At 42.8% G+C, this 11,843-nt stretch overlaps 1 pseudogene; it reads right to left on the bottom strand.

Moving 5' to 3' along the window:
• Positions 1 to 7,165: 7,165 nt before the first annotated feature.
• LOC145482545 (uncharacterized) lies at positions 7,166 to 9,107 on the bottom strand (annotated as a pseudogene).
• Between the last annotated feature and the right edge of the window lie 2,736 nt (positions 9,108 to 11,843).

Consider the following 11,843-nt stretch of genomic DNA (forward strand, 5'->3'; position numbering starts at 1 on the left):
TTCTCCTCGGGTCGCCCCTTCCGAGGGGTCTGTTGACTCTTTGGTTGGTTCTCATCAGCCAGCCCCTGGTACTCAGCCTTGCTCTAGCCATTCACTGGCTCCTCAGGAAGAGGTTGCTCCTCCCTCTCAACAAACCGATGTGGAGGAAATTTTTGTGGACGCGTCAGACGGCTCTGACATTGAAGAGTTTACTGAGGATGTGCCTTCCCTCTCTTCCTCTCAAGCCATCTCTGAGTTCTCTCAGAGCCAAAGTATTCTTAGTGGTGTCTAAAATGTTAAAAATGGTAGTGTTACTGGCGACGTCGTAGTCTCCGATGTCGTTGAAGTGTTACAATCTTCGGATTTGCGTTCTAAAGCTGATGTCGACTCAATGGATCCATCTTTGGCATCGCTTAAACGCAGCAGGTCCAGAGAGCCCTCGTCCAAAAAGAAGTACAGGACTGTTTCTGCCTCCCCCCATGGTGGTGGGCGGCACCGTGGTCTGCCGACGGTTTTGCGAGATCGTCCCACTTAGGGCTGATCTCCCCTCTTGACATTCTGTTTATTGTTTGCAGTTGATGTTTTTCTTCATTTACCGACTTGTCATGGCGTCCTTTTTAACTCTTAATACCAATGGGTTGCGGGACGCGAATAAGAGGATGGCTCTGCTTCATTGGCTTAGCCATTTGTCTTTGGACTTCGCTTGCCTGCAGGAAACCCATGTCTCTTCAATTGCCGAGAGCAATTCCTGGTTTTCTTCTTACGGTTTCTTGTCTGTTGTTTCCCCCGGCTCCTCGCACTCCTGTGGTTCTGTTATTCTCTTCCGGCCTAGATATTCGTTGCTTAATTCTTGTACTGACTCGGATGGTCGTTTTGTTTTGGCTGAATTTCAAGATCGTGATGTAATTTTTCGTGTCGTCTGTGTTTATGCCCCTAACCGGAATCCGGACAGAGACACCTTTTTCAGTTTTGTCTCCTCCAAAATTGATCCGTCGGTTGCCACCCTTGTTTGTGGGGATTTCAATGTCGTTTTTGACCGGTCCATGGATAGGAGGGGTTCCAATGCTTTGGATTATTCCAGGGAAAGCAGCGCTTCCCTTCTTTCCCTCTTTTGTGATTGTGGTGTGGTTGATATTTGGAGATCTCTTCATCCTGCTACCTTTGCTTTCTCTTGGCTTAGGCCAGATGGCACACTGTCATCCAGGATTGACCTTATCGGGTGTCCCTATTCATGGATACATCCCGTGCGGTCTTGTGACATGCTGGCTTGCCCGTATTCCGACCATTGTGCTATTCTTCTCTCTGTTCCTATTCCGGAACCGACTCCTCGCGGCCCCGGCCGCTGGAAGCTCAATAGCTCAATCCTTAAGGATGTTGGTTTCAGATCTTCAGTCTCGGATTTCTGGGCTGGGTGGAAAAATATGAAACCCTCCTTTGATTCCTTACAATCTTGGTGGGACACGGGTAAAAATCATCTCAAGAGCCTGGCTATTAAAGCTGGTGCCTCAAAGTCGAAAGAGCGGGACTCAACTCGTATTCTGTTGCAATCTCTGGCTCAACACTTAAAAGCTCAAATCGACAATGGGCGTGTGTCCCTTCTCAATGTCTATGAGTCCACGTTGTCAACAATCGCGTCTCTTGACCGTGCAGCTGCTGAAGGCGTCCGCATCAGATCTCGCACTCGTTGGGCTGAGGAGGGCGAAGCCTCCACCAGCTACTTCTTTCGTTTAGAGAAGAGAAATGGCGTTGAGGAATGGTTTTCTGCTATGCAGAATCCTGATGGTTCTATCGTGGCTGATGTTCCTGGCATCTGCAACTCATGGGTCTCTTTTTATTCTGATTTATTCTCTGCCTGCCCTACCCACTCCGATGTCCAGAATCAGCTCCTAGATAATCTGTCTTCTTTCGTCCCTCCTTCGCAAGTCCCCCTTTGTGAGGGCCATCTCACTGTGGAGGAGGCGCATAAGGCTTTGTTAGGCATGGCTAAAGGAAAATCTCCAGGCTCGGATGGCCTCCCGGCCGAATTTTACCTGGCTTTTTGGGATATCTTGGGTCCCGACCTCGTCGAGGTTCTGAATGCTTCCTTTGACTCTAGTCTTCTTCCCTTTTCCCAACGAGGTGCGCTTATCTCCCTCATTTTCAAGAAGGGTGATCGATTATTACATAAGAATTGGCGCCCTATTAGTCTCTTGAATGTGGACTATAAAATCTGTGCCAGAGCTCTCGCTGGTAGACTCCTAAAAGTTATTCATCATGTCGTGGCCCGTGATCAAACCTGCGGAGTCCCCCATCGCTTCATTGGTGAGAATGTGGCGCTCCTCCGGGATGTGGTTCACTACGCCAACGATGCGGACCTCCCGCTTGCCATCTTGTCTTTGGACCAAGAGAAGGCTTTCGACCGCGTCGATTGGCCTTTTCTCCAGTCTACCCTCTCTCGAATGGGTTTTGGCCCATCTTTCATCAAGTGGGTGGTTTTGCTTTACTCTGACATTCGGAGCTCCATCCTCATCAACGGTTACACCTCTCGTTACTTTAAACCTTCTCGGGGAGTTAGACAGGGTTGCCCCCTGTCTCCTCTCCTGTATGTTCTGACTATGGAAGTCCTCGCGGTTAACATTCGGGCCCACCCGGTCATCAAGGGCCTTGTGTTGCCTCGTGCTTCTGTGCCTTTGCCAGTTTTATCCTTGTATGCTGATGACACATCTGTCATTTCATCATCAGATGCTGCTACGGTGGCTGTATTTGACACGTATGCCCTCTTTGAGGCCGGCACCGGAGCCAAATTAAATATGGAGAAGTGCCAAGGCCTTTGGCTCGGTGCTTGGCGTGATCGTGTGGATGCACCGGTGCCAATCGAATGGTCTTCCTCCAAGCTAAAAGTCCTGGGTGTTTTCATTGGGAATGGTAACGTTGACATTGCTAACTGGCGCCGTAGAATTGAGGCCGTTGAGAACTGCCTTTTCTCGTGGCGTTCACGGTCCCTCTCATATAGCGGCAAAGCCCTTGATATTAATGCTCTCGCTCTGTCAAGGATCTGGTATGTCGCCTCATTGGTGCATATGCCGCCCTGGGTCCTTGCTGAGCTCAACTCGACTATCTTCAAATTCTTCTGGAGCGGGAAGCGTGACCTTGTGGCTCGCAATGTAGTAATCCATGACCGCTCCAAGGGTGGCTTTAACATGGTCTCCGTTGCTCTTAAAGTTAATGCTCTCTTGGTGCAATGGATCCGCCGCTATCTGTGCTCTCCGAACAGCTGGGTCTCTCTAATGACCTTCTGGTTTTTTCACCGTTTTGGTATAGACCCCATGAGTGTCTTCTCTGCGCCCTTGGCTTTCTCTCCTACTGGGCTTCCTCCTTTTTATGCTGCCATGCTGAATGCGTGGAAAGCTCTGAATGGCTCAGCCTCTCCAAATGGCTTGGTTGTACGCTCTTTGGTCGATAATGTAGACCTCCCGGCATCCTCCTTCTCTTGCAAATCGTGCTACCAGTTGTGTCTCCTTAATCATCCTTGTCGGCCTCATTGTGTTACCAAATTCAGACCTTCCTTTGGTGAGCTCGACTGGCCTTCAATCTGGAAATCTCTGTTTTTCTTGCCCTTGGACAGGCAAGTCATTGATCTGAATTGGAAAGTAGCTCATGGGGTTTTGTACACCGCTGAACGATTATCCTCCTTTGGTTATAACCTACCCACCAATTGTTTTTGCGGTTATCACATGGAGTCCTCTGAACATCTCTTCTTTTCGTGTCCCCTCATCCAGAGTGGCATTGGCTTTGTTCAATCTCTGCTCTTTCGGGGCTCCCCGTGGCTCCCTTCATAACTGTGCGCCACATGCTCTTTGGCTTTAGCAGCGACGAGCTTCTTTGTGTTCCTCGGGTCTTCTCCTATGTACTGAATCTTTGTAAGTTTTTAGTCTGGTGCCAGCGGAACGACTATCGCTTCCGCTCGGTGCCACCTAGTGCTCTCAGACTCCTGGCCTGTCTCAAGTCTAGGGCAAATTTCTATTTGCCTCTGTACTTCAAGCGTTTCCTCTCCCAGCGGCGTCGTCGTCTCTTCCATCGTCAATGGGGCGCTAATGGCGTCGTTGGCGTTGTCTCTGGCGGTTCCTTTAAACTGAGTTTTTGAGCGCCTGGCTTTATCTAGAACTTTTTGCTTTCCTCGTTTTTATTACGTCTCTTTCCCTAGTCCTGGTCGCCTTTGTTGGATGTACTGAGCTAGTATTCTTTAACCAGTCTTTCTTTTCTCGCTTTTATTGCATGGGTTAATGTTTTAAATTGTGTCTATTGTCTTTTGTCTTTTTACGGTGGGGCGGGGTTCGACTCCCCGGCGAAGTTGGTGAGCCGGCCTCGTATGAGGGTGCTCCCCCTCCTTGGCGGTACTTTTTATCTATGCCTCTATGGTCGGTGGACATTGCACTGCGTCCATCGTACCGCCTTAAATACAAAAAACAAAGCTCTGCTTTCATGTCCAGTTTGAGCACTCTACTGGGATGAGTCGTTACTGTTGGAATTGCGCGTGCTCACTAGCTCGCTAGTTTGAGCACTCTGGTAATGGCTTAGATATTACCACATGTGTAGTATTTGGGGTGGCTTTTTAAGCTTAGCCTCCATCCTAGTCTTCAGCACTGCACTGATAAGGCCCAGAAGGCCGAAACAGTACTGTCTGCAGTTAGATATAGCTCGCTGGCCTATAAAGCTCTGCTTTCATGTCCAGTTTGAGCACTCTACTGGGATGAGTCGTTACTGTTGCAATTGCGCATGCTCACTAGCTCGCTAGTTTGAGCACTTTGGTAATGGCTTAGATACTACCACATGTGTAGTATTTGAGGCGGCTTTTTAAGCTTAGCCTCCATCCTAGTCTTCAGCACTGCACTGATGAGGCCCAGAAGGCCGAAACAGTACTGCAGTAATATACAGTAATATATATATATATATATATATATATATATATATATATATATATATATAAAACGGTTATAAAATGAATTCCAATGCATTGATCAGGTGCAGGCCCCTAATGACTCAGACGAGATCGATAGGTTTTTAATTACGAAAGAGGCTTATTGGAGTGCTCAACTGTTCTCTTTGGCTCCCCATGGCTTAAATAAAAGAAAAGAATTTCACTCCAAAAACAGAATTTGTTATAATTAACTTTCTCTTGTGTAAATATGCGTTCGCGCCATAAGGCAGTTCAAAGGCCCTTCCTTGGATTTTGTCAGCTTTTTGGGTGTTAGGTATGCTCAAAGGCCCTGCCTGGGATCTTATTACAGCTTATTGTTTAAGGGCCCCTCCAGGGATTTTGTTGTTTGTCAACCCTTTAATGCTCCAAAGGCCTCGATTTGGGATTTTGTTATTAACCTTGTCCAGCGTAAACGTAGGTTTCTTCTTTTTTTTTTTTTTCAACTGCTTATCTTTACAAACTATTTTTCCCGTTATATTTACCGCATTGCAAGAGTCCGTTTTATCTATTTTAACTCTTTTAGTTTTTAGGTTGAATTTAACCTAGTTCTGCAATTATCACGCTCTATAATGTAATTTATGCACAGTATTGTATTCTTTTCTTTTGGTCTATTAATTATCACCCTGTATGACGCAATTTATAGTACAGCATTGTATTTCTCGTTTTGCATTTTCTTCCTGTATTGTATTAATCACGATGTATTAATAGCACAATATTGTATTTTTCATTTCGTTACGTAATCTCCCACACTGTAACCGTATTTAAACTTAGTTTTCGTCCTTTTTCTCTTGTAACTGATGAAGGTCTAAGACCGAAACGTTTTTCTATTAAATTTTTAACTTTTTAACTTTTTTTACCGTCAGAAGTTGTCCGTCCTTGCTTTATCAAACGTTTATATATATATATATATATATATATATATATATTATTCCTTTGTCCTCTACTATTGTCACTATTTGCTGAGAAGAGTTGTGAACTGACTCCGTTGTCGGGTGGGTGCCATATTCAGCACATTACCTGTTATGTTTAATCAAACAAAATTTATCATTTATGCTAATTTTTCGTCGGCAACAAGAAAGCAACAGTAATGTTCCTGTATCAGACACGTATTTAATTAATTGCATGTGCATTCTTCTCTGGAGCAAAGCTGAGCTAGTTTTTCCTAGATTATCGACCCTGCATTCGTAGAATTCCCACAACAAAGTATTGCATTCGTTGGCAGTTGAAAGATTGGCTGCCCTGGTTGAAATCAGATATGTCACGAGTTTTTGTTTGATGGCGTAAATTACCTAAATCGTCGCAACGTTTTCCAAGAAAGTCAAATTCCTAGAATCTCAAATTCCAAGAAGAATTGAGCTCGTTAAGATGAATGTTGAAACCCGACTAAAGCGACCCCAAGAATGTTTCCTTTTATGGATTTCTATCTCTCAAGGGAAAAGCCGTGGATAGTGGGTGTCTGGAAAACCCGAATAGCGAATAGCGAATAGTCGCGAATAGCGAACAGCGAATAGTACGAATAGTGCGAATTGTGGCGAACAGTCTCGAATAGTGGCGAATACTGGGAAATAGTGGCAAATACCAGCAAATAGGGTACCCAGTATCTCGCAGTCAACCTCGTAGCAACTTAGGATGGGATTTTCCGGCTAAAAAGCACAGACGCTTATCAGGACGAAAGGTGTTTCTAAACGTGATTTATTCTGTTTTAACCGCTGCAAAAGCGTAAATACGTCTTTATTAGGTTATCATTGTGTTTTCTATTTTCGTAATGTCGGCGATGGACAGCCTACTAGCCTAAGTCCGGAGAAGAAAAGGTAATAAATTCACGGAAATTATGTTGCTTAGTTGGATAATTAATTAACGCTGGATATTAGTTCTAAAGCGGTGACTACTGACGACTATTCGTCACTATTCGCCACTTTTCGCGACTGTTCGCCACTATTCGCACTATTCGGGACTATTCGCTATTCGCTATTCGCTATTCGGGTTTTCCAGACACCCCTGGATAGTTGATCCACGCCTCTAAGGAAGGGTTTCGAGGCACGCTGTATATAGTTTATGATTTTTGTTTTATTGATTCTCCGAGCAGTGGTTTCGAGATATACTATTTATAATATATTTCATGACTATTTTTCGTTGTGTAGACGAAAATTGCTAACCTAACAAGATCATTACGTTTTCTTGGAAAAACAGTGATGTTGGAACAGAATACATGAAAAAAAAAAAAAAAAAAAAAAAGTTTCAGCCTTGTTCTCTGGTCACTCAGAGGTGACAGGGCGGACGGAAATGTATTAAAATGGCTGAGACAAATCATGCGTCAAGATTAATATGAAAATGCGGGCTGTATTCATCAAATCATACATCTTATACTCTATATTTTCCCCTTCTTCATTAACAACAGGGGCAGATCCAGAAAAAAGCATAACCCTGATACACGATTGGAACGTGCTGGAGAGAAATGCCATATCCTAGAATAATTTTTTACTCTGTTTTTGTCTCTTTAGGGCTGACACTTGAGGCAGGTGAATCTGCTTTACGTTTCTGTGAATCACTGCCCTTGTTCAATAACGCAGCTCTGTATAAAAGACAAACTCTTTCATCCTTCTCAGCTCCCGAAAGCAACATTTTTTTTTTTTTTACTCACTGACAATTATTGAAGCGTTTTTTCCTCTCAGCGGCGGCATCGTACAATAAAATTTCTCCGCACGCGCAGCAAAAAATGTCCGTTCTTCGTCGGACGTTTTCCTTTCCTTCAACATTACTTCCAAAGCAAGAAACAATTCCGTATCAATTAAACACTGTGGAAAATTATTAACGAGGACAGCAATATTGGAGTAACTGTTTTTCTCCAGAAGTTTCTTCAGGAGTGAATCCGCTGCGAGCGAGTCACATACAGCATCTTGTTGCCTTTCTTCAAAGTTTTCTTTCTCTCCCTGTTCGAACAACGAAAGCACTTCACACTCTTGTTGATCCCCTGCCGTAATACAAGACTGATAAAGATAAAGGAGGCTTCGCGCTTTTTTAATTCGAATCGAAAACTTCTCTAATAGTGTCGATAATCTATAACTGTTGAGATCGGGGAATGACTTGATCGCAAATTTAAGAAGGTCGACCCATTTGATCTTCCTCATAAGAGCTTTGTTGTCTTCGTTATCTTGCAGTCTGTCAAACTCAGCCATCAATATACTCCTATCAAAGACACAGTTATGGCACACAACATACTCAACATTTTCCAAGAACTCACACAACTTCGATACCACGTCGGCAAACTTCGGCTTTCCTAGAAGAAACTCCGGCAATATTTTGTGCACTTTGCAAGCTCTCATTTGTTCCTCTCTCGGTTTGCAAGGATTCACATATGCCATTCACGGTTTAGAAACATTGTTTTCGACTTTACCAACGCCTATTTGTACGATGCGGTCTGTTTTTCTATCCAGTCCCGTGGTTTCAACGTCCAAAACTGCATGAACAGGTGGAAAACTTTGACTTGGCTTGGTTGAACAAACGATCTGCTGATCGGTATTTAAACAAAGTTCACAGACATATCTGAGTCAAAATCGTATTTGAGTGTGTGGCGGGGAAAATTAAAGCTTCTATTTAAATTGTTGTTACTTTCAACTTGTAACTACGCTGGCTATTTACACTGTTGTTTGTCTATTTTTGTTTGCGAGCTCACAATGGTGATACTCACATCATGCCAACGTCTAAGATGTTCGTCCCTCGCTCTGTAGGGTTTAACTGGTTTGTACCGGTTTTAAACCGGACCTTGTCAAACTATTTACACATGATGGGATTAACAGTTACCGTAACCGGGTAAGACGCATAGGTCTGGACAGAAATAATTTCAATATTTAGAGAGAAAGCCATATCAGTCTTAGCTGATTTTGATGCGGGTCCTCTATCCTGGTTTAATTGAAATTTGGAGATGTTAGTTGTTGTGGAGGGAGGAAAACCGAAGAACCCGGAGAAAAACCGTCGGAACAAGGAGAGCACCAACAACAAACTCAACCCAGATATGGCACAAGGCCGGAATCGATACCTGCGTCACATTGGAGGGAGGTGAGCGTGCTCATCACCGCGCCATCCCTGCTTCCCGCTTCCCTACTTCTAAGACGATCGGATTGTAAAGAAGATGAGTAGATGCTAGGTTTTGGGCTCTTGGAAGACACACCATGTCTCTATGGAAACGTGGACGTTCTAGTGATCGAATTTATTGAATTCTAACGTGATAATTAGTGCATTAAATCGATAATTTTGTCGCTATTTGAACCAAAGTCTCATTTTCTATCTTGTCCATTAAACTATTTAGTTCTTCGGTTTGACCTCGTTCCTCAGCCTGGTCAGCTATTTTAACCAAAGTCTCATTTTCCCACTTGTTCATTAAACTGTTTAGTTCTTCGTTTGTTAATTGACTTACTGACTGGTTCATGGTCAGGAAGTGTTTTCTGAATCTGAAAGAAAGTAAGACAGAGTCAGCAACACAAAATCGTACTTAATTTCCTCAGCAATATATCTGTTGATTGAAGTCAAGCTCTGTGCAGACCATTCAGTACAAGTTTGAGTCGATCCCTGGTGGTTTAGAGGGTGTGTAACGATATGGTCAGTGAGGAATTTTATTCCACTGTGCTCGTGCCTGGTTGAAGACTCAGTTCTCAAAAACCTATATGACGTACGTTCTTATGTGATTCAGTAGCTCGCGCTACAGTTAGGACTTCGGTCACGCGGACAAAAATAACGCAAGCAGTTCTAAAGAAGAAACGAAAATATTTTACTCATTATTCCAACAGTTGCGTTTTATTAGTATACATTGTATGCTAGCGACTTCGACACGTTAATAAAGTTCTTATCTTATCCTATCTTTTCAAACCTAGGAAAGACGATTTGTATATAAAGAAGTCTTCTAGAGTGAACGGGCAATAAGAACAAATTATTAAAACTCTTATAAATTTCTGCTAACATCCAAAATTTATTTGTTAAACTAAGGACTCGAGAGAAAAACACTCCTGCAATAGAAAACCGCAAAACGAATTTCTGTGTAGAAGAAAGTGAAGAAGTTTCAAGGTTCACTCCAAAATAAATATCTAACAAAGCATATTACAGAAACAACAAAGGAAAAGAACACACAGAATAATAAACGGCACGCAATGCATGCAGAAGCGATGACGTTTAAAAATTGCATCTTGAAGGTTACTTCAAACCTTCGCGGGTGTACTCCAGAAAAAAATTCGTAGGCGCGCTGTTTTCAAGGAAACCTCCACAAACTTTATATCAACAGAAAGGTTATAAAATGTAGAATTCGATAAAATTATGTTTTGTTTTAGATTTTGCTTTCCAAAGGCGGCAGAGGCCGTCAACTCCAAAATGACCGACTGACGTTCCAGCGAATTAATCGGGTATCAAATGCGATCGTTCATGCAAAATAACTGTGCAGTGTTTATCACAAAGCCTCAATCTTCAAAAACGTGTCAGCATTTTCTTTTATTTCTATTGGTTATCTTTTTATAGATCTGTCAAGTTCGACTATCGAAAAATTAGCGTAACCTGTTGTATTAAAGGCTGCCACGAGGAAAGTATTTAAAATAAGGGAATTCGCCGACACGCTTTTGCTCCATATCTATCAGTGAATGCTCTGACCAAATTTCATGGACAACCGTCAAATCTGCATACCCTATTAATTCATTTAAAGGGAAGGGATTCTATCGAAAAACGAGTGCGAGTTTTCGCCTTCTAAAGATTTATAAACATACCACGCCTTCACAGAGGAATGTGTCAACTTGACAAGCCGCTAGCCAATGAAATAACCGAACCCCTAGCGTTCACAGTATGTAAACTTGAGCTTCGCGGACTTTAATTTTCTTGACCAAAAATATATCGACCAATGTATCCCCGCGAAGGTTTGAAGTAACCTTAAAGATATTTGGCAAAGCTAATTACCTCACCGGAAATTAATTTGTTGTTTTCACCATATACTTGTCATATCGCGTGTGCGACCCGCTTGTCTATCTAAAATTGTATGTATCGAAGATATGTTATTATGCGTTTGCCCGTGAGCGCAAATTTATCCGACACTGTATAAACCAAAACCCACCCCCAGATCTTCGTTTAAAAGCTGAAACTAAAAGCACTCCGCTGATCCTCCAAACAGCAAAGGAAAGCCGCAAAGTACAAGTTTCTCTCTCTGAAATCGACACCTTATTATCTTTAACGATATTTGGCAACGCTAATTACCTCATCGAAAATTAATTTGTTGTTTTAACCGTGTACTTGTCGTCAATGAACATGCGTATTGTCTTTACCCTGACAAAACGAATATTTGGGTAAAAAATGTCTCCGCATATCTCGCGTAAGAAACATTGCTGTGACCTGAATCTTGGCGAAAGTCTTTGCATATTTACCTTCTTTCTCTTCAAGATTCTGGACTTTGTCATTTGAACTGTTGTGATTTTTATTTTGATTTATTTTGAACGGCGTGACACTGAAAACCAGCAATAAAGTAATTCGATGCTCGATGCCCGAATGATGTGGCGGCGAATTTCGCGTATAATCCGTCATTGTGTACTTCATGATACCTCTTTCTACGTCATGCAGTCATGTGAAGACAATTTCAAAGTGCCCATTGCATTCACTTTAAAGAAGAAAGAATCGGTCGCTGTGAAGGTCTTCCACAGTTTAAGTGGAATGATCTCGGCGAACAAGATGTGATAGGGAAAGGGTCGTTTGGAGCCGTTTTTATCACAAAAACCAGGAACAAGGACGGAAAGTCAAAACAGTGGTTGACAAGAAATCATCCGCTTTTAAAGTTCCCACTTAGAAGAGATTCCCCATTTAAAAGATTCCCCGCTTTTAAAGATTCCCCATTTTCAAGATTACCCGTTTTCAAGATTCCCCTTTTAAAGATTCCCACTTTTAA

This window comes from Orbicella franksi, chromosome 3 (genome assembly GCF_964199315.1).
Source record: "Orbicella franksi chromosome 3, jaOrbFran1.1, whole genome shotgun sequence".
NCBI classification, from domain to species: Eukaryota; Metazoa; Cnidaria; class Anthozoa; order Scleractinia; family Merulinidae; genus Orbicella; species Orbicella franksi.